This window comes from Moschus berezovskii, chromosome 12, assembly GCF_049115385.1.
Source record: "Moschus berezovskii isolate FMDL1 chromosome 12, NW_MosBer_1.0, whole genome shotgun sequence".
NCBI classification, from domain to species: domain Eukaryota; kingdom Metazoa; phylum Chordata; class Mammalia; order Artiodactyla; family Moschidae; genus Moschus; species Moschus berezovskii.
In genome coordinates, this window is record NC_142471.1 from 26,696,496 (window position 1) to 26,716,269 (window position 19,774).

Consider the following 19,774-nt stretch of genomic DNA (forward strand, 5'->3'; position numbering starts at 1 on the left):
TGCCCATGGGGCCCTCCATGTGCACCCCTTCGCCCCGGGACTGAAACTGGCTCGCCCGGGCGACGGGAAACCCCAAGAAGGACAGACAGTGCGGAACCAACTCCGGACTGCAGATACGTGAAGGGAAAGACGGGGCAGAAAAGAGAGCCGGCCAGATTTCCCTAACTTTCTTGGACTTGGAACGTTCTTCGAAGCAACTTTTTTTTTTTCACCTGGGTGTACCCCCCCGATTACTGCTGGTTGTATTTTTTTTTTTTGCTCCCCCCGCCCCCACTCCAGCTGCTATTTTTTCCATCCTCTTTACCGAGAGCAAAGGAAAGGGACATTTTTCCAGCGACACAAGCCTTTCCCCCATTGCCCCGGAGCTTGAGATCGCGCTTTGGGGCAGCGGCTCTCGCCTTTATTTATTCTATTTATTTATTTATTGGTTCTCTAGACGCGAGCGGATGGTAGCGGAGCGCTCCCGCAAAGCGACAGCCGCCGGTGCCCGCGGCCCTGGGGAGCTGGGCGCACCCGGGGCGGTGGCGCTGGCGGTGGCGCCGGCGGAGCGCTGCGCGCGGCTGCCGAGCCCGGGGTCGTGCGGGCTGCTGGCGCTGGCCCTCTGCTCGCTGGCGCTCAGCCTGCTCGCCCACTTTCGGACGGTCGAGCTGCAGGCCCGGGTGCTGCGCCTGGAAGCGGAGCGTGGGGAGCAGCAAATGGAGCCGGCTATTTTGGGACGAGTCAACCAACTGCTGGATGAGGTCTGTGCTCTTTGTTGCTGCCTTGTATTCCCTCCCCGCGGCGCCCCCTCGCGCAGCCTCCAAGCTTTGGACCAGCCCGTGCCCGTGGGCTCTCACTTTCTCCGCCGCGCGGTGCGCCCTGGCCTAGCCCCAGCTGTCTGCGGGAGGGATGGGGCCAGGGACGGACGCTGCCCTGCCAGTGGGCAGGAGGACCTGGGCGGCTAGGGCCGGACCCCTCGGCTCCCGCCTAGCGCAGGCGTCTCCCACGTTCCGCGCCGGGAGCGCCCGGAGCTCGCGGGGCAGGTGGAGGAAGGCTAGGCGCGGAGGCGCGCAGAGGCGGCCAGGCTCTGTTTCTCCCTCCCGGCCTCTCGCCAGGGCGGTGTGAGAGCCGCCCAGCGCCCACGCGGCCGGACTTGAGCCCGGTGGCCCGGGGCCGAGGCTCGCTGGGCCCCCGCAGCCCTCCCCATCCATCCCTCGACGATCAGTGCTGCCTTTTATTGCCATGTTCTGTTGGGAAGAGAGCGGGAGTGAGTTATCCCAGGGGCTGAGGGGGACAGGGAGCAAGCAGTCCTTGCAGGAGGTGGTGGGCTGGTCTCCGCCCAGACCGCTAGGGCCCAGGTGTTGGTTGTGTCGGTTCTGCTGTGCTTGGGCACAAATAAGCCCTTACCGTCTTGTTCTGAAGCTGTGTTTCTTGTCCCTGGTCCCCTGGAATGGTCCCCAACATTTTGTGTCTGTGTGTCTTCCCGGAAAAAGGATGCTGAGCTTTCTCCCATTCCCAAAATGTCCTTGAACCTCAGTGTATTAGAAGCCACTAGTGCCTCTTAGCCAGGACAATCCTGAGAGTCATGAAGAGACCCACAGTCCACAGGAAGTAGGGACACACAGTCTCAAGGGTGCCACTCGACTAGCGACTGGCCAGGAGTCCATGAGGCCAGGTGACGTCTGAGGATGTGGACAGCTCAGGGGACCCAGGGACTCGTCCGAAGGGAGGAGCCAGAGGTAAAGGCCACGGCCGTCTGGGAAGAACTCCTGGAACAGGTTGGCCATGGACAGTTTCCGAGGGGAAGAACTGGGGGTGCATCTCTTATTAGAAGGTGGTGTGTGAAACAGTGAAGAGTGGGAGGTAGAGCCCAGCAGGCCTGGCTTTTAGCCCCACTCTGCTACTTAGAAGCTGTGCCACCTGAGGCAAACACCCTAACCTCTCTGAGCTCCACTCTGCCATCACAATGGTGGTGATGATGGTAAATGTGAGAGCCCAGTTCTGACTGCAGTGATGCCATGGCCATACTGGCACGATGCCCCAGTACCCTACAGCCAGGTTCTTCTTGGTGCCTCTACCAGGCAAAGGCTGGCACTTGCCAAAGCAGCGCTCCAGGGCAATCATGGAGAGTGAGGTCAGAGGGCCAGAGCAGAGCAAGTTTACTGATGCCAGAGGTGCACCCGTGAATGCTGCTGTCAGCTCATTCCCATGCCCTGCCTGGCCCCAGGGAAGCCGGAGGGCTCTGTCAAGCCACCCACGGTCCCCTGGGGCTCCGGGGGAAGCCGGCGGCCTCCGCAATGCCGGCAGACGGCCTTTGCTGGCTGGCTGGCAGTGCACAGAGAACCGCTGCGTGGTAGGGAGGGTGTTGGGATGGAAAGGCTGCCTCAGGTTTCCCTGGGGTCCTGGCTGCTGAGGGACAAACGTCTGACCCTGAGTGTCCTGCTCAGTTCCCCTCTGCATCATCTCCCCTTCCTGGCCCCTCCTGCTGGCCAGGGCGTGCCCCTGCCCTTTCCTCAATCCCTGCTTCCTCTGCTTAAGACTTAGCCAGGCCTAGTCTCATGCTCTCAGGACCTTGGGGCTGACAGTGTTATTATCTATCAGGCTGAGCCTTCCTGTCTAAACTCCTACTGATTGTCAGACCCCCATTTTACAGATGAGGGAACTAAGGCTCAGAGTGGGGCAGTAGATTTCCCAGGGTCACATGGCAAGATCCAAAACTAGAACCAGCTTCCAGGGACTCTGCCCCAGTGCTCTCCGCAGTCTGTCTGCCACCTTCCATTGTCCACCCTTATGCGCTTATTCCGAAAGTGAATCTGAGAGCCAGCTGTGGGTCAGGCATTGTGGGGGGGGGGGCACATTTCTGCCCTCTCGAGCTTACAGGCAAATAGGACACAGAGAAGGGAGTGGACAGTGCCCGTGTCATGTGAAAAATGCTATGAGGATGGAGGCAGAGGAGGTCTAGGGCTCCTGATGGCAGTGGCTCCCTGGGAAAGTGATTTTTCAAGTAAAGACTTGCAGGGTGACTAGGAGTTTTCCAGGCAAGTGGTGATGAGTATGGGGCAAAAGGAATAGCTTCTGGAAGCTGAAACCCAGAGAGAGAGACAGGTAGCCGAGGTCAAGAGGGGCCTTAGAGACACTTTGATCTTTGTAAGAGCAATGGGGAGCCATGAAGGGGTCTTGAGGAAGTCAGTGATGTACACAGAATGAGATGAAGAGCCAGGTAGAGCAGGGATGCCAAAAAGAGGTTAGACCACTCCTGTTCATTGGAAGGACTGATGCTGAAGCTGAAGCTCCAATACTTTGGCCACTTCATGCAAAGAGTTGACTCACTGGAAAAGACTCTGATGCTGGGAGGGATTGGTGGCAGGAGGAGACGGGGACGACAGAGAATGAGATGGCTGGATGGCATCACCGACTCTGTGGACATGAGTTTGAGTGAGTTGGTGATGGACAGGGAGGCCTGGCGTGCTGTGATTCATGGGGTCGCAAAGATTCGGACACGACTGAGCGACTGAACTGAACTGAACTGAACAGACCAGAGAGGACAGTGAGCTGGACAGGGGCACTTGTGGAGACAGAGAGGAATGAATGGAAGGCATCCTCAGTGGTGGGACCTGAGGTCAGTAGCAGAGGGCGTTGGGACACAGGGAGGGAGCGTAGGGGAAGGGGCAGGTGACCTGGTCTGAATGGCGATGACCTCAGGAGCCCTCTCCTGGAGGGGCCTGCAGGCCAGTGGCTCTGGAAGGGGCTCTCTCAAGGCTGCACTGTCCAGGATAGTAAGCACTAGTCTCATGTGACTCATTAGACTTAAGTTAAAGTTAAATAAAATCTAAAATGTAGTTCCCCAGTCACACTAAGCCACCTTTCATATAACTGCTTGATAGATGCCTGAGTGGCCACCAGGCAGGACAGTGCAGCCTTAGAACATGGACGTCACCGCATAAAGTTCCATGGGGTACGCTGTGCTCGGAGCAGGCAGCATCTGGGCCAGCAAAGGTGTTCAGGAGCAACTCTACCCTTTCCTCTCCTCTGTCTGTTCTCCCAGGTCAGAACAAAGAGCAGAGGTGAGGCAAAAGTGAGAACTGGGGCCACTGGAAACTCCCAGGTGAATAGGACAGGGGAATGGTTTTGTTGCAGAATGAGTCTGTGAAATGGGTATGCATAGGATTCCTGCCCACAAGGGCCCAAAGGCACCCCGTTTGCCAGGATTCCAGCTGGGCCTTGCCAGCCGTGTGGCCTCAGGCCAGCCATGACCCACGCCCTCGCCTCATATCCCTTCTCTGTGAAGCCCTGGCCCTGCCTTCCTCTTGGGGTTGCTGTGGGGCTCTCAGGAGATGGCAGTTGGAACAGCGCACTAAAAGGTACCACCACAACAGGTCACAAGTGCTTCTGGAGAGCCCCTGGAGCACGGGGCAGGCAAAGGCAATCCATTCCAGAGCCAGTGAGCCTGGGTCCCCCCCTGAAGGATGGAGGAAGGGCCATGGGCAGGGCCGTCCTGGGGAAGCACACAGCCTGAGCAATGGCCTGGAGGCAGGGGTCCAGGGGCACATGCTCACCACCCATCCCAGTGGGGAAAGCAACGTGCTGGGGGCGGAGGCTGAGTCTGGGAGTCAGGAGGAAGGGGGAAGGCCAGGCTGAGGGGACTCCATAGGAGAGAAGCCTGGAGTGAAGTGAGGCAAGGGCAGATGCGAGCAGAGGCTCTGATCTGAGTGATCTGAGCTACTGGGAGGAGGGTGGGTCAGGGCCAGGAGAGGAGTGTGGGGGCGGGCGCCTGCTCAGGGGAGTTGGGAGTGTGGCTTCCAGACCGCAGCTCCAGCTCTTCCCCCATCAGCGCCTCTCTCCCAGTCTGGGACCCTTAATGAGCGCTCCAGCTGCCCGTTAGTTGATTTGCTTGCTGCAAAAAAAAAAAAAAATGGAATGTCCCAAATGGAGGAAATCAGATGTCACCTAGGGCTGGGCAGACAGTGTGCGATGACAGAGAAGAGGGTGGAATTTAAACTTGCCAAATCCATGTTACAGGCTGAGGGGCAGCAAGGGGGTGTCAGCAGCCACCTTCAAGGTGAATGCTGAGGGAGTCCAGGCTGATTCCCCTTCCCCAACTATAAGAGTAACAGCAACTCTGATAGGAGGGTCTCGTGTTTATAGGGTATGTACAATGGCCAGTGCTATGCACATTATCTCTTTCAATCCTTATGACTTCCCTAAGGATTGACAAGCTTATTACCCCATTTTACAGATGAGAAGACTGATATCACTGTACCTCCAACCCACTGTCTCTGATTCAGTCCTTTGGGTATTGATGGCATTTTCTACTCCAAGAATCCCCTGGGGGAGGAAATAGTTGAAACTTCCAGGCTAAAATGTCGAGGAACCCCAGGCAGAGTCTTTCATCCCTAAAAATAATGAAAATGTGCCCTGGAGAAAGGGGCACATTTATAGAGTGTGTACAGGAGCCCCTTATTGAACTCTTTCCAGGGGCATTTGGAGGAGAGATCAAAGCAGTGGCTGAGAGATTAGGGCTCTGGATGGGGTCCTCTAGGAGTGAAGTCCTGATGAGGAGGAGCAGGCCCTTAAACAGAGGATGTGCTTGTGGCGTGGCCTGTGTAGAGTGTCCTGTGTGCATCCCAGGTGCCTGGACCTCAGTTAGTGGACAGACCTTAGATCCAGGTGTCCTCAGAAACAGCCAGTGCTCCCCTGAGTCAGTCTTAAAACTCCTCCTCTTTTCATGCTGTGAGTAACTGACTAGTCTTAAATGACTAATTTTAATAGAGGAAAGACCCTTAGAGACCCTGAAGTCTAGTCCCCTCACCCTGCTGATGAGAAAACAGGTCCAAAGCTTCACACCAGGCATCAGATGAACCTGGAGGCAGGACCTCCGTCTCTAGTAGGCCTCTCTCTTTCACACCACACCTTCTCCTTTCTGGACAATAGTATTTGTCTGGCCAAGTGGTGGCCAAGACAAGGCAAGTGTGCGCTTCACTCTCCACTTCTTGGCCCTCAGCAGACGTTATTAATCACTTGCCGCACACTTTCTCACTGAGCTTACTTACAGCCTTAGAATCCGCTTCAACACAGGAAACTACTGCCCCGCTAGCGAGAGATGACATTCAAGACAAAGAGCTATTGGGGAATTCCCTGGCAGTCCAGTGGTTAGGACTCAGTGCTTTCACTGCCAAGGACCTGGGTTCAATCCCTGGTTGGGAAAATAAGATCCTGCAAGCTGTGCAGCACCGCTTAAGAAAAAAAAAGCTAAAGAACTATTTCCTGACTCTAATTTTTTAAAAATACAGAGCAATATTTACTAGAGATAAAACTAGGGAGAGTTGTTAATGTTTCATTGCTTCTCTGAAAGCCTTAAAACTAGCAAGTAGCTCCAAACCACACTGAGGACCCCCAGCCCTCATAGGAGGACAGTGGAAAAAAGTCAAAGCATCTGAAACAAAATGCCGTCTGCCTTATTCATAGTCTCACAACTTGACACTCTCAGAGAGATGCCTTTTCCCCTGTTCCAGGCTTGCCCCCATGCCTCTGGAAAGTCTTCCTTTCAAAACACCCTGACCCAAAATGGCCCTTTCCCCCTGCTGACTTCCTGAAGAACTGCCTGGCCGTGCCAAGTATCTAACTCAGAGAAGGAAAATAGGGCACGTGCTGACTTCTCTTACCCCAGAACCACAGCAGGCATTACTAATCACTCAAAACATGCCCAGGGAGCCTACCTAGGTTTCAGAATCCTTCTCAGCACAGCTCTCCAGGTGGCCACTCCCAGTCTACTAGAGTCAATGCACAAGATAAAATCTGTTGCCAACCATGTGTCTTAGCTTCAGACACATTGTGCAGTAAGCCCTCCTCTCCACTGCCTTTCAACATCTTATCTCTCCATTTGATCAGATACAACCAAACGGGCAGGGGCAGGAGCTCGCTGGTCTCCAGTCCTTCACTGAAGCTAGCCTGGAGCTTTGCAAAGAGTAGGCAGCCCTCACCAATTAGCTGCTGATTTAAGGTCCCACTGCCAGAGGCCAGTGAAGCCATCTCAGAAGTCAGCTATCTTCCTCCCACTCCCCCAACCCAGACCCAGCTGTCTGCCCAGCATTTGCTCAGGGGGTTGTGCCCTGGAGCTGGTGTTTTGCAGCAGTCAGTAGAGGCTGAAGTGAGGAACTCCTCCTGAGTCAGAGCTGCACCACAGGTCCCAGCTGAGAGTGGGGGTGGCTCAGTGTGCTGTGTCCTCACCTGGACAGAGCAGCTGGGAGCATCCCTCCTCTGCCATTACCTAGTTGTGTGGCCTGAGTCTCAGTGCTCCAACCTGAAAAATGGGCACAACGTTCTCTTAATAGTGTGGTTGCAGGATTCAGATAATAGCAACTGGAACCATTACTCAGGAGCCTCGCTCATCACTGGTGAAGACAAAATGAGGCTGCGTCGTGTCCACAACTTTTTTTTGAGTGTAGATAGAATTTTTGATAAAAGTGAAGTACAATTTTGAACACACCAAAATGGTTAGTTCAACTTTATAAAAATAAATGTAATGTTTGCTGCAGAGCAACTTGTTCTATGCGGAGCGCCAACTCTTTGGAAAAGACATCTATTAACTAATTTAATTCTCACAATAATCCTATGAAGTGGTTATATTTTCACTATTTGCTTCTTACAGAGAAGAATGTGGAGGCCCAGAGAAGCTGCTTTACTTTCCCAAGGTCACCCTGCTGCTAGTAAGTAGCAGAGCCTCAAACCCAGGTGGTCTGGCCCCAGAGCCGGCATCCAGAGCCACGTGTGTAGATGACCTGCATAAAGTACCACATTGCCCTAAGCCAGCTGAGGCAGGTCAGAGGCCAGGCTCAGGGTCTGTTCAGTTCAGTTTGGTTTGTCACAGAGGTGGCATTGGCCAAGCCGACTTGCTGTCAGCTCACATTACCATCTTTGTTTTAAGAATGGCACCGAGGCTTATATCAAGTCTTGGTGAGGAGGACCCTCAGGAAAGTCCCTGTCTGGCCTTGGCTTCCAGAATGTTTGGGCTTCCAGGAGGGAGGGGCTGGGTCTTGTCCTTTGGACACTGCACTGTCGTCTAAGGAAGCTTAGCCCCGAATCTGGGAGTCACCCCCAGGCAGAGCAGAGTCGTTCAGGCAGAAGAGTCTGCACAAGCCCCAATCTCAGCCCTGCTGTATCGCCCTGTACTCGCTTTTTTTCCTCCCTCTCCTGCCCTGCTGCCCTCCTATATAACGCGCATCTCTCTGTCTGCCTCTGCAGTTTCTTGAGTGTTTCCTTTTGGATCAAATAAGGATTAAAGTCCTCTAGAAACTTAACTTTTAAAAGTGACTCTCCCCGCCTTCTGTCATGTCTGCACACCCTCAGAGGCCTGCCCTGGACTGGTGATGGGTCAGCTGCATAATGGTACCCGCAGGACTTTAAAATATGCCAGGGCTGACTCCCCTTCCCTAAACCCTGATGTGAATCCCCGTGGGCAGGGTCTGGCAGTGGGTTGTCTAACGAGCTCCGCAGTTGACAGTCCCTCCCGAGTTGCTCTGCAGCAAACATTGCACTTATTTTTGTAAAGATTTCTTTTAACTAACCATTTTGGTGTGTTCAAAATTGTACTTCATTTTTATCAAAAGGGGCAGAGACAGAAACTGCATCTGGTCCCCTGAGCCAGGAGCCCCTGTGCAGTTTACCCAGGGCCCCTTGCCTGAGTCCAGAGCAGTGCTCCAGGGGCTGACGGTGGCAATCATGAGGGTCACAGTGAGATTCAGTAACAGCCCTACCATGCACTGCACGGTTTGAAAGTATGGGAGGGTTAAAGAAGGGGTAGCACTGGGGTTTATTTGTTTTGGAGCAGGGTGTTGGGTTTTGGTTTTGGTCTTGTGTATCCACGCTAAGTCACTTCAGTCGTGTCTGACTCCTTGCGACCCCATGGACTGTAGGCCACCAGGCTCCTCTGTCCATAGGACTCTCCAGGCAAGAATACTGGAGTGGGTTGCCGTACCTTCCTCCAGGGGGTCTTCCCCACCCAGGGATCAAACCAGCGTCTCTTACATCTCCTGCATTGGCAGGCAGGCTCTTTACCACTAGCGTCCTTGGTTTTTCTATATATGTATTTTTTTCCTTTGGCTGCAGAGCCCTTCATTGAGGCACACAGGCTTAGTTGCCCTGAAGGATGTGGGATCTTAGTTCCCGATCAGGAATGGAACCTATGTCCCCTGCATTGAAAAGTGTGTTCTTAGCCACTGAACCACCAGGGAAGTCCCCTGGTCTTAGTTTTTCAAAGAATAAAATCAGCTGAGAGTTTGCCATCCATCCAGAAGAAAGGTTACAGGAGAAGCCTTAGGAATGCTTCTCCCATCTCTTTTGGCTGGATTCTTCCCCTCCCAGAACCAGTCTTATTGAGTCCTCAGTAAACTGGAAAGAAAGTCAACGAGCTCCTCCAAGGGAAACTGAGGCCCGGGTGTAGAGAGGGGCTGGGCGGGCCGGAGGAGGCTGGGGTCCTGGCTCTTCCACGTGTCGTCTGCTTGGCAGGCAGGCCCCAGCAGCAGCCGCAAGTGGGCACTGCTGTCTCCTGTCTACAGACCTCCTTCTTGGGGTGCTGGCCTCCCTGTAAAAATCTCTGTGTGCCCCAAAGGGCGGGGCTGTGGCTGTTGGCAGCAAGGACTCCTCCAATCCTTCAAAGGGTGAGGGCAAGCCAAGTACAAAGGGGCGGAACTGCCTGCCTGAGAGGCTGGGCACAGTCTTTCCGGGAGACACTGTACCCCTGTCTCCCCTCCTGGAGATTATTGTGGGTTTTCCCACAATATGGCTGCAGTCTACATAGACTGGGCCTCCTCAGCCCTCTCTTCACCTCTCCCTCGTCCCCACCTTCCCTGGCCTCCCTGATGCCCACAGTCCAAAGCGAAGTCTCCGTCTTTCCTTGCTGCTGCTGTGTGAAAGTGAAGTTGCTCAGTCGTGTCCGACCCTTTGCGACCCCACGGACTGCAGCCTACCAGGCTCCTCCATCCATGGGATTTTCTAGGCAATAGTACTGGAGTGGCTTGCCATTGCCTTCTCCGCGTCTTTCCTTAGCTCAGCTCAGAAGCTGCCATGGGCAGCTCTGGTCCACACTCCCCCCTGCTAGGCAGTTCATTCCTTCCTGCTTTTTAAGTTCAGCCAGGGAGGCCCTACTGCTCCCGGAGGACACATCTTCCCCACAAAGGCTGTCACAGGACATGGGACTCTGCCATCCTCGGGACTTTATACCTGCAGTCTCCTGGTACACTACAGATGCCCCGTGAAGGTGCCTCTTCAGTCACCACTTGGAGGTTTTCTGCATCGAATCATGTTCTGACGAGGTGGCCTGTGTGGCAGGACAGCAAGCATGGCCTCTGGGAACAAGGATGAAGAAAGGGAGCTGGTTAAAGGGGCATTAGCTGGGGTTCCCCAGAAACAGCCTAAGTGACTTCCCTGCGAGCTGGGGAGGGGGAGACTTGGGACGTGACATGGGAAGTGAGGTGGTCCTGCCACCTCCAGCATCTCCCTACTCATGGAATCAGAGTGCTAGAAGAAAAGGAGTCATGTGCTGGAATGAATCCCCCAAACATCCCTGGTTCTCAGACTTACACACCCTCAGTAACGGGGAGATCAGTACCTTAAGCAGCTGGCTGCTCCATGATTAGACAGCTCTGGCTGTAATATCGTGTGTGTTCTTCATCTCCTCAGAGCTCCAGATCCATCCCACACCTGCCACCCCACTCCTCCAGCATGTCTTGAAAGCACCTCAAGTTCAGCTAAGCAGGACGCCCACCCCTGCACACCCAGCACTGCTCGTCCTGACTGCAGGACAGACTGAACTTCCTCAGCCTCCCTCAGAGCCATCCTCTTTTGTGTGTCATGCCTGCCTCAAGCCGCCCAAGCCCCCCTTGGCTCTCCCAGGCCGGGGCAGGAAACCCTCACGCATCTGCCCCCGTTCATTCTGCCCTGCCCCTTCATCATCTGCATGGCAGCCAGGATAATCTCTCAAAAATTCTAAGTATGATTACCCCAGATCTGATTACAGCCCTTCAGTGACTTCATATTACTTCTTACTATGATCCATGAAGAGGGCCCTTGCCACCCTCTCTAGCCTCATGGCTCACCTTCTCTTAGAGTCCAGCCAAATGGCTGTATGTGGTCATGGCTAAGAGCACAGATTCTGGACCCAGATTGTTGGATTCAAGCCCAACTCTGCTAATTACTGGCTGTGTGACCTTGGGCAAGTGGGTTAACCTCGCTGTGCTTTGGCTTGTATCTCTATAAAATGAGATTAAGGATAGTAAGAGTATCGCCCTCTTATGAGTGTTGTTTTTAGGATTAAAGAAAATTAAAACAAGTGCTTTGAGCAGTGCCTGGCACTCCAGGAATAGATGTTGCAGTCTCCTGAACAGAGTCAATCTCCCCAATCGCCCACCCACTTAGGACAGGCGCAAGAAGAGGGTCGTGGGCGCAGAGCCGCATGCAGATCTTGCCTCTGCTGTTCTTGGCCGTGTGCTAGTTAATTCACCTGTCTCTGTCTCAGTTTCCTCGTTCATGGGTGGGTTTCTGTGAGCAATGAGGGAGTTCCTGGTTTCTGAGAAGCACCTTATTATATCAGATCTTAGCTGTTTCCCCCACACCTGGGCCCCTCGCCTGGTAGGTGGCTGCACATCCTCAGATGTCAGCTCAGCTGTCACTGTCCCATGATGAACCAGCCGAATCAGTGCCCCCGGACTGGCTCTCAGCACCTCACCTCTCCTGCCAGGGCTCTGATGACAGGGGCTGCTGCACGTTGAGTGTGTGGTTTAGAGGTCCTTAAGTGCCCCTCTCTAGAGAGTAAGCCCCATGAGGGCAGCCTCCATGTCTGCTCTGCTCACATGTGGGTCCCCAGTACTTTGCGTGGCTCTGCAAACAGAGATGCTCAATACCCCCTCGTGAGAGGGAAAGAATGGGGGAGAGGGTCTGACCTCCATCCCGGCACTCTTGCTTCCAGCCCCTCCTCACTCTACTGTGGGGGACCCTGCTTCATCCTGCACTGGGTGCAGGGATGACCTCAGGCCCCCTGAAACTGGAGGCCCTAGGCATCGTGCTAACCCAGCGCCTATCCTGTTTCCTGTCTCCTGAGGCTGCAGCAGAGTCTTAGCTGAGCCGGAAGAACTTTCTCATACGAAGGCTGGAAAGTTCACATCGGGGCGTGCACCTCTGTCCCCAAGTTTTCTGTCCTGCAGAGCCTGGAGCAATATCTCTCTGTGATTCTGGTGAAATGGGGAGGCAGCAGCAGCTCATGGCATCTAGAGAGTCCCCTATTTTGTGGCCCTGGTAGTCTGTGATCAGATGCCAAGTCCCTTGCACAAAGAGAACGGGGGAGGAAGGAAGAAGATAGTTCCTCAGACTGCCCCGGGCCACCCGCTCCTGGACCCCAGCACACAGGCTCCCAGAGCAGACAGGGCGAGTCCAGTCCGGGTGGGTGTAGGCTGAGTGTCTCGGTTTCCTCCACTTTGATTTCATCCCACTGAGCTGCCTGTGCTCAGGGGCAGGCAGCCACACGCGGGCCCGTCCCCTTAACAAATCCCTCTGTTCCTCCCTCTCCTGCCTTCTCTGGGATCCAGCCTTTGCTTCTCCCTGGATTGCCCTCCCCTGCCCTCTTTTCTATCTGTATTCTCCCCATGCCAAGGCCAGAGCTCATGTGGTACCACAGGGATGGATCCTCGGGGGGTGGGGGAGGCAGGCCTAAAAGTAAGTCATTTGGTTCAAGTGTGGATCAGTGACCCTGGACCGGACCCTGCCCTCAAAGGGCCACCTCAAGTCTCCAGCGGGGCACCAGCCCCATAGCAGCTATTGCGTGGGGTAAGGAGAACGCTCCAGCAGCTGGAATGTAGTACACAGTCTGTGCCAGGCATCGTAATCAGACGCTGGCACAGAGCTTTGCCCAGCCTCAGCATTTCAATGGGCAAATCCTTCTTTCAACTTCCCGTTCTTGTGGTCAAAAGGCAGAGCAGCAGACAGGTCCCTCACTCACCCGCCCCCTTGTAGGAAGAAGGGGTCTGAGTTTCCCAGGAGGTGGAGGGGTAGGACCACGTGTCGGCAGCAGTACGTGAAGCCAGGCCAGCCTCACTGTGGCAGGTGGCAGGAGGCAGGCCTGGCATCATCTCAAGAGAGAAGTGGCCTTCATCTTGTCACTAAGAAAAACAGGCTGGCATAGCAGGTGTTTGCCTTTCTGCACATCTGGAACCCTCTTTCAATTTTCTGGTCTCATCTCATCTTATCCCTCCAACTGTCCTGTGTGGTCCAGTGATATCTAATAGTATTCCTGTTCTGTGGATGAGAAAACCAAGGCCCAGAGGGGTAACACCTCTTGCTTCGCAGTTAGTGGGAATGCTGGGACTAGACCCCAAGGTCCTAACACTCCCAAAGGTAGCTCCAGCCTGTATCAACACCACATGCTCCAGACAGAGTGATGTTTCAGCAGGGTGGGGGGTGGGGCATGCCCTAACCCCAAATAGAATCCCATTGCAACTTCCAAGGGCAGGTGGGTTTTCATGGGAGTCATACACTAATATCAAAAATTAATTATTACATGCTAAAGCACTTAGCACAGTGCCTGGTATATACAGCCCAATATGGATAGATATTACTATTAATATTACTCCTATTTAATAAACCCACCTGGTAAGTACTTCTTGGCTTCCAAGGCACTTCCCACAGCAACACTTGAAAGGTTACTGTTGCTCGGTCATGTCCGACTCTTTGTGACCCCGTGGACTGTAGCCCACCAGGCTCCTCCGTCCGTGGGATTTTCCAGGCAATAGTACTGGAGTGGGTTGGTATTCCCTTCTCCAAGAGATCTCCCTGACCCAGGGATCAAATCTGGGTCTCCTGGCAGGTGGCTAATAACCCCATTTTGCAAATTCTCCAAGAGGGGAGGTGCCAGGCTCAAGGTCATGACTATTATGGAATTCGGAGCTCACCTGGCCTCTGCTCTGGGCTCCCTCCCTCACACCCCGACTTGGACCCACCCACGTATTACACAGGCCCAGGCTGAGCTTGAGCCCTTTAAGAGCCCTGGGGCTGGGCTCAGGGAGGAGTGGGCCCTAAACCCCAGGCCAGACCGGAGCTGCATTCTCTGGGGAGAGCAAGTAGCCACTTGGCATTTTCCCTTTGATACTGATACAGGCATTTTAATAGCTGCAATGATCAGGCAGGTGGTATTTCAGCTCTGGCCATGTGGGGCATTCCAGGAGGCCCTGGCTGCCAACAGGGGTGAAGCAGGAAGGCTTCTCTGTCCTGGGCGGCTGGGGGTCCACCCCAGGGACTCTGAAAGTTTTACACCTGCCCCAGAGACTCAGCGTGGGGATTTCAAACCAAGAGTCTCAAACTCAGATGCCTAGGGGGGCCAGACTAGTGGCCTAAGGCAGTGAGTCTAGCCAGGGGGAGGGTACTTTGGTGGTCTGGATAGCACATCCCCACCTGAAAGGGGCAGCCATCCTCCCATTTACAAGACAGATCAGAAATCTAGAGCTGCATGAGATATCCTGAGCAACATGTATTTACTGAGCACCGGGCCATGTTGTAGGCACTGAGAATGTATTAATAGCAATGAATGAAGCAGATCAAAATATTCGTGTCCTTGTATAGCTTGCCTTCTAAGGAAGGGGGAAGCAATAAGTAAGCTAAATAAGACAATGACAATGACAACAAAATTGGAAGGAGAAAACAAAACAATGAGGAAGGCTAGCAAACCTATTACTGAAAGGCCTCATGGAGATAAAGTCAGGAAAGAGGCTCAGAGCCTGGTAGGCGTGGTCCAGGGGAGAGCAGGGAAAACACCCTCCATCAGGGAGTTTTTCTAGGAAAAGAGCTAAGTAGAGTCCATGAGGATTTTTCATTTCTTTTCTTTTTTTTGATGGGAGGAAGAACAGCATGTTTGCATAAAGATTGTATCAGGCGTGAGCAAACAAGCACTGAATCCCACTGGAAGGCTGTTTCAGTAAATCCGTTTTTATGGGAACACGGCCTTATTTTGCCTTATTTTGCTTATTTTGCCTTTCGCCTACACAGTAGAGCTGAGTGGTTGTGACAAAGGTCGTATGGCTTACACAGCTTCAGATATTTAGTAACTGGCCCTTCACAGAAAATGTTTGCTGAGCCCAGGCCCTACCCCCACACCAAGTTCATCCTGTGCCCTGTCCGTTCTTTATCCTGCGTACCCCCTTCCCTTCACCCGCCACTCTATCACGCTGCCAGGCCATAAACAGGACCTCCAGTGTCTCTCTGTTGGATGCATGACTGACAGCCTCCAGAGAGGAGCCTCAGCCTCCAACCTTCTCACTGTCCTGGTCTTTCTCAACATGCTGCTGGAGGACCCTCGGGCCACCCAGGTTTGTCCACGTGCTTCCGCTGCTTCAGGCCGTTGGTTGGCTGCTTTGGGCCAAACCCTTACCCAGGCCAGAACCCCATCACCCACTCAGTTCTCAAAGTCTGCAACCAGCTGGACACTACTCAACACATGTCTCCCACATAAAGTTCCAACTCCTTTGTTGATGGGGTCTGTCTTGTTCTCTGTTTTGTAGTCTCACAATTAGTAGGAGCTCCATATATACAGGATGAATTGAACCAAAGTATTGAACCTGGGCTTCCCTGGTGGCTCAGTGGTAAAGAGTCTGCCTGCAATGAAGGAGACCCGGGTTCGATCCCTGGGTCGGGAAGATCCCCTGAAGGGGAGGGCATGGCAACACACTCAAATACTCTTTCCTACAGAATCCCATAGACAGAGAAGCCTGGCAGGCTGCAGTCCGTAGGGTCACACAGAGTCAGACATGACTGAAGCAACTGAGGAGCAGTAGCCGTATACACAGGATGAACTGAACCAAAGTATTGAACCTGGCTTCCCTGGTTAGCTCAGCAGTAAAGAATCCTCCTACCAGTGCAGGTAGACGGAAGAGACACAGATTGGATCCCTGGGTCAGGAGGAAATAGCAATCCACTCCAGGATTCCTGCCTGGGGATCCCATAGACAGAGGAGGCTGGTGGGCTACAGTCCATGGGGTCGCAAAGAGTCCAACTCGACTTTGTGACTAAACAGCAACAACACCACAACATTGAACTTGAAGGTGGAGGACCTGGAATTTAATCCCTCTGTGGCTTACCTGTTCAAAGCAATTCCTCTTTTCTGAGTCTGTTTCCTTTATTATTAAATGGGGCTGTTTGTGGCCTGCCTTGCTGGGGGGCATGGATTTGACCCTGGTCAAGGCAGCTGCTAGGCATGAGTGGTTCCTAGAGAGGGACAGAGCTGTCAGCAGCCACTGTACCCCACAGCTAAGGATGAGCCTGACCGCGAGAGCTGGATGGCTCACCACAGCGTCTGTACTAGCACTGGAGTTTTATGGCTGTCAAGAAGCTGTGGAAATGTCACGAATCTGTGTCCTTCTAAATTTCAATGCCTTTGCCAGCACCCCAACGATCTGCCTTTCCCACCACGTTCCTATCCTTCCTTTCTTGCCCGAGTCACTCCTGCCTCACTGTCCCTTCTCCTCGTCCTCGAAAACTCCACACGCAGCCCTGTCTCTGCGCCTTCGCTTCTGCTGCTCCTTCTGCCTGGAACACACTTCCTCCAGACCGCTCCCTGACTCATTTCCTTACTTCAGCCAGCTCTCTCTGCTCAAACGTGCCCTGCACAGAGAGAACTCTCTGACCCCTGAGCTTACAATACCACCTTCTGTCACTCTCTGTCTCCTTACCCGGGTTTACTTTTCTCCATTGCACTTATCACTGCCTGGCTTATATATTCATCTGTTTCTCTGTTCATCGTGTCCTTCACTGGAAGGTGAACCTAGGAGGGCAGGGCTCCTGTCCACCTTGGGCTGCACGCTCCATCTCCAGGGTAAAACTTGTGCTTGGCATCTTGCAGTTATCGAATGAGTGACAGCCCTAATGGTTGCACCCTATAGTCATAATGCTGCACACTCAGTTAATGGCTTGTTAGCCATTGACCAGCTCCTTCGTTTAACAAAGTTGGGTCACACACCCACTGTGTGCCACGCACAGCCACAAATAAGCCCCTTGGCGAGCCTACAGGTTGCTGGTGGAAAGGGATGTGGAAGTGGGTATGCACAGCCCCTTCCTGGAAAGTGGTGCTAGTGAACTGGGTTCAGAGCTGGGCATCACAGGGCTTCCGCCAGACCTCCTCCTGGGATGTCCTCGATTTGCCCTGTGGCCACTCTGTGCCCACCTCAGTGTTCATCTACCCAGTATTTGTGTGCCAGCCTCCCTTTCTGAGTGAGGGGCTCCCCTTAGGGCTGTTCCTCCCTTCCTCCTCCTATATGCTTTGACCTCCTGTCCTCTTCTGCCCTCCCCTTCAACACGGCATATCTGTCCCTACCCCAGCACACACGCACACACACGGTGGCTGAGCTCCCTTTGCCAGGGAAATTTGTATACATCAGCGTGTAGTAGACTTTGCATCAAAAGGCCTGAGTTCTCATCCCATATCCACCACATACCGGTCCAAGTTCAAGTCACTCAGTCTCTCTGAGTCTACTTTCTTTCATCAAGAAATGTGGTCACTATTTGGCTTCCCTGGTGGATCAGAAGGTAAAGAATCTGCCTGCAATGCAGGAGACCTGGGTTTGATCCCTGGGTTGGGAAGATCCCCTGGAGAAGGGCGTGGCAGCCCACTCTGGTGTTCTTGCCTGGAGAATCCCATGGACAGAGGAGCCTGGCAGGCTACATTCCATAGTGTTATAAAGTCGGACATGACTGAAGCAACTTAGCACTCACGCAGAGTTTGATTATGAAAACTAGATGTGATTCCCTGTGTGAAAGCACCCAGCTCAGTGCCAGTACACAGCGGGGGCTAAGCAGACATTAGGATGACGGGAATCCTCGGGAAGATTTCCTGACCTTCTGTCTCCACTGCCAAACTAGAGGTGACACCAAATCCCACGACACCTTCCAGGTGACTTCCTTTACCCTCACCCTGAGTGGCAGAACTACACAACAGTGAGGAGGCAAGTGCTGGGGGAACACTTATGAGGAGCCAGCTGGAATCATAACTGGTCAGCATGTTGGAGGGGAGACCACAGTTCACAGGACAGTCACATCCAGCCATGCAGTAGAGGCCCCGTGTGGCTAGATCTTCCACTTTGTTCAAAAGAAGCTAGAAACACAGACTTTCATGTGAAATCAGCCTCTTCAAAAGATTGGTGACAAATTCATTGAAAAAAATCACTTTGGAACCAAATAAAATATATCTAGGGGCCAATTTGACTCTGGGGCTACTGGCTTCTAACTGCAGTCCTAGCTTCAGAGAAACGGGTCCAGATCTCAGCCTTCCTCCACCATGGTTTTGACCAGGTTAGCCTCCTCCCTGAGCCCAGGTCCCTTACCTATAAAAGGAATGTAATTATTGTTGTTGTTCAGTTGCTAAGTCGTGTCTGACTCTTTGCGACCCTGTGGATTGTAGCCCTCCAGGCTCCTCTGTCCTGTACCATCACCCTGAGTTTGCTCAGATTCATGTCCATTGAGTTGGTGATGCTGTCTAAACATCTCATCCTCTGCCACCCTCTTCTCCTTTTGTCTTCAGTCTTTCCCAGCATCAGGGTCTTTTCTAGTGAGTTGGCTCTTCACATCAGGTGGCCAAAGTTTTGGAGCTCCAGCTTCAGCATCAGTCCTTTCAACGAATATTCAGGGTTGGTTTTTCTTTAGGATTGACTGGTTTGATCTCCTTGCTGTCCAAGGGACTCTCAAGAGTCTTCTCCAGCACCACAGTTCGAAAGCATCGACTTTTCAGCACACAGCCTTCTTTACGGTCTGACTCTTACATCTGTACATGACTACTGTAAAAACCATAGCTTAGACTATACAGACCTTTGTCAGGAAAGTGATTTCTCTGCTTTTTAACATGCTGTCTAGGTTTGTCAAAGCATTGCTTCCAAGGAGCAAGTGTCTTTTAATTTCATGGCTGCAGTCACCATCCACAGTGACTCTGGAGCCCAAGAAAATAAAGTCTCTCACTGCTTCCACTTCTTCCCCTTCTATTTGCCATGAAAGTGTAATCATAGCTAACACTTACTGATGCCTCCTGGGGATCAGGCCCCTTTCTTTCTATGCACCAACCTCTTTGATACTCTCAGTAACCTATGAGGTAGGAACTATTAACAGCTCAGGGTCTGAGAAAGGCCAGGAGCCCAGCAGTCTGGCCCCAGAGCATACCTGTTAACCTCTGGCTTCCCCTCCAGCTCCCTCCGTTGGTGGTGGTGAGGAGCGGGTGCTCAGCACCTGCTCTTTCCAGATGTCTGGACTGGCAGCTGTGTCTGTGTAGTCCATTCATCTCCACGGAAATGGCAGCTCCTTGGGCAGGCATCTCAGTCTGCTTGTTGCGCATCTTTGGTGCCTTCCAGATTGGCTGAAGGGTAAGGAAGCTGCTGGGAAGGGGTCTGATGGAGGGACAGTGGTCCTGCCTGCGTCTGGCTCTGTGAGTGACACCAGAAGAACAGAGGTCACTGTCCCTGCCCCCGAGATGCATAGACACTCAGAACTAGACAGGAAACAATTAGCAGAAAGCCAAGAAGAGCAGGCCGTTGTGCTCATGAGTGTCGGGTGCAGGAAGGCCAAACTGCTTTATAGGGTCTTGTGCTCAAGTTAATTTTCTTCAGAGCTCTCTGAAGACATCAGACCCCGAGGTGACTGAGATGGGACCTCTCCATCTGCTTCTTATTACCCAGATGCGCAGTGGCCAGTGTTTGATCCAGGATCAGGGCCCCTGTCAGACCCCTGTCCCCCATCCCCCTCACTAGCCCCCTACCCTACCCTCAATCCCTAGATTCTT

The 19,774-nt window shown here is 53.2% G+C and overlaps 1 protein-coding gene across 7 annotated transcripts in view; it reads left to right on the forward strand.

Moving 5' to 3' along the window:
• Nucleotides 1-603: 603 nt before the first annotated feature.
• COL13A1 (collagen type XIII alpha 1 chain) overlaps nucleotides 604-19,774 on the forward strand; it is a 148,347-nt gene continuing 129,176 nt past the window's right edge. For all 7 annotated transcript variants that reach the window (XM_055425561.2, XM_055425562.2, XM_055425567.2 and 4 more), the window contains exon 1: nucleotides 604-740. The gene's annotated coding sequence lies outside the window, so the exon portion shown is untranslated. The remainder of the gene's footprint in view (nucleotides 741-19,774) is intronic.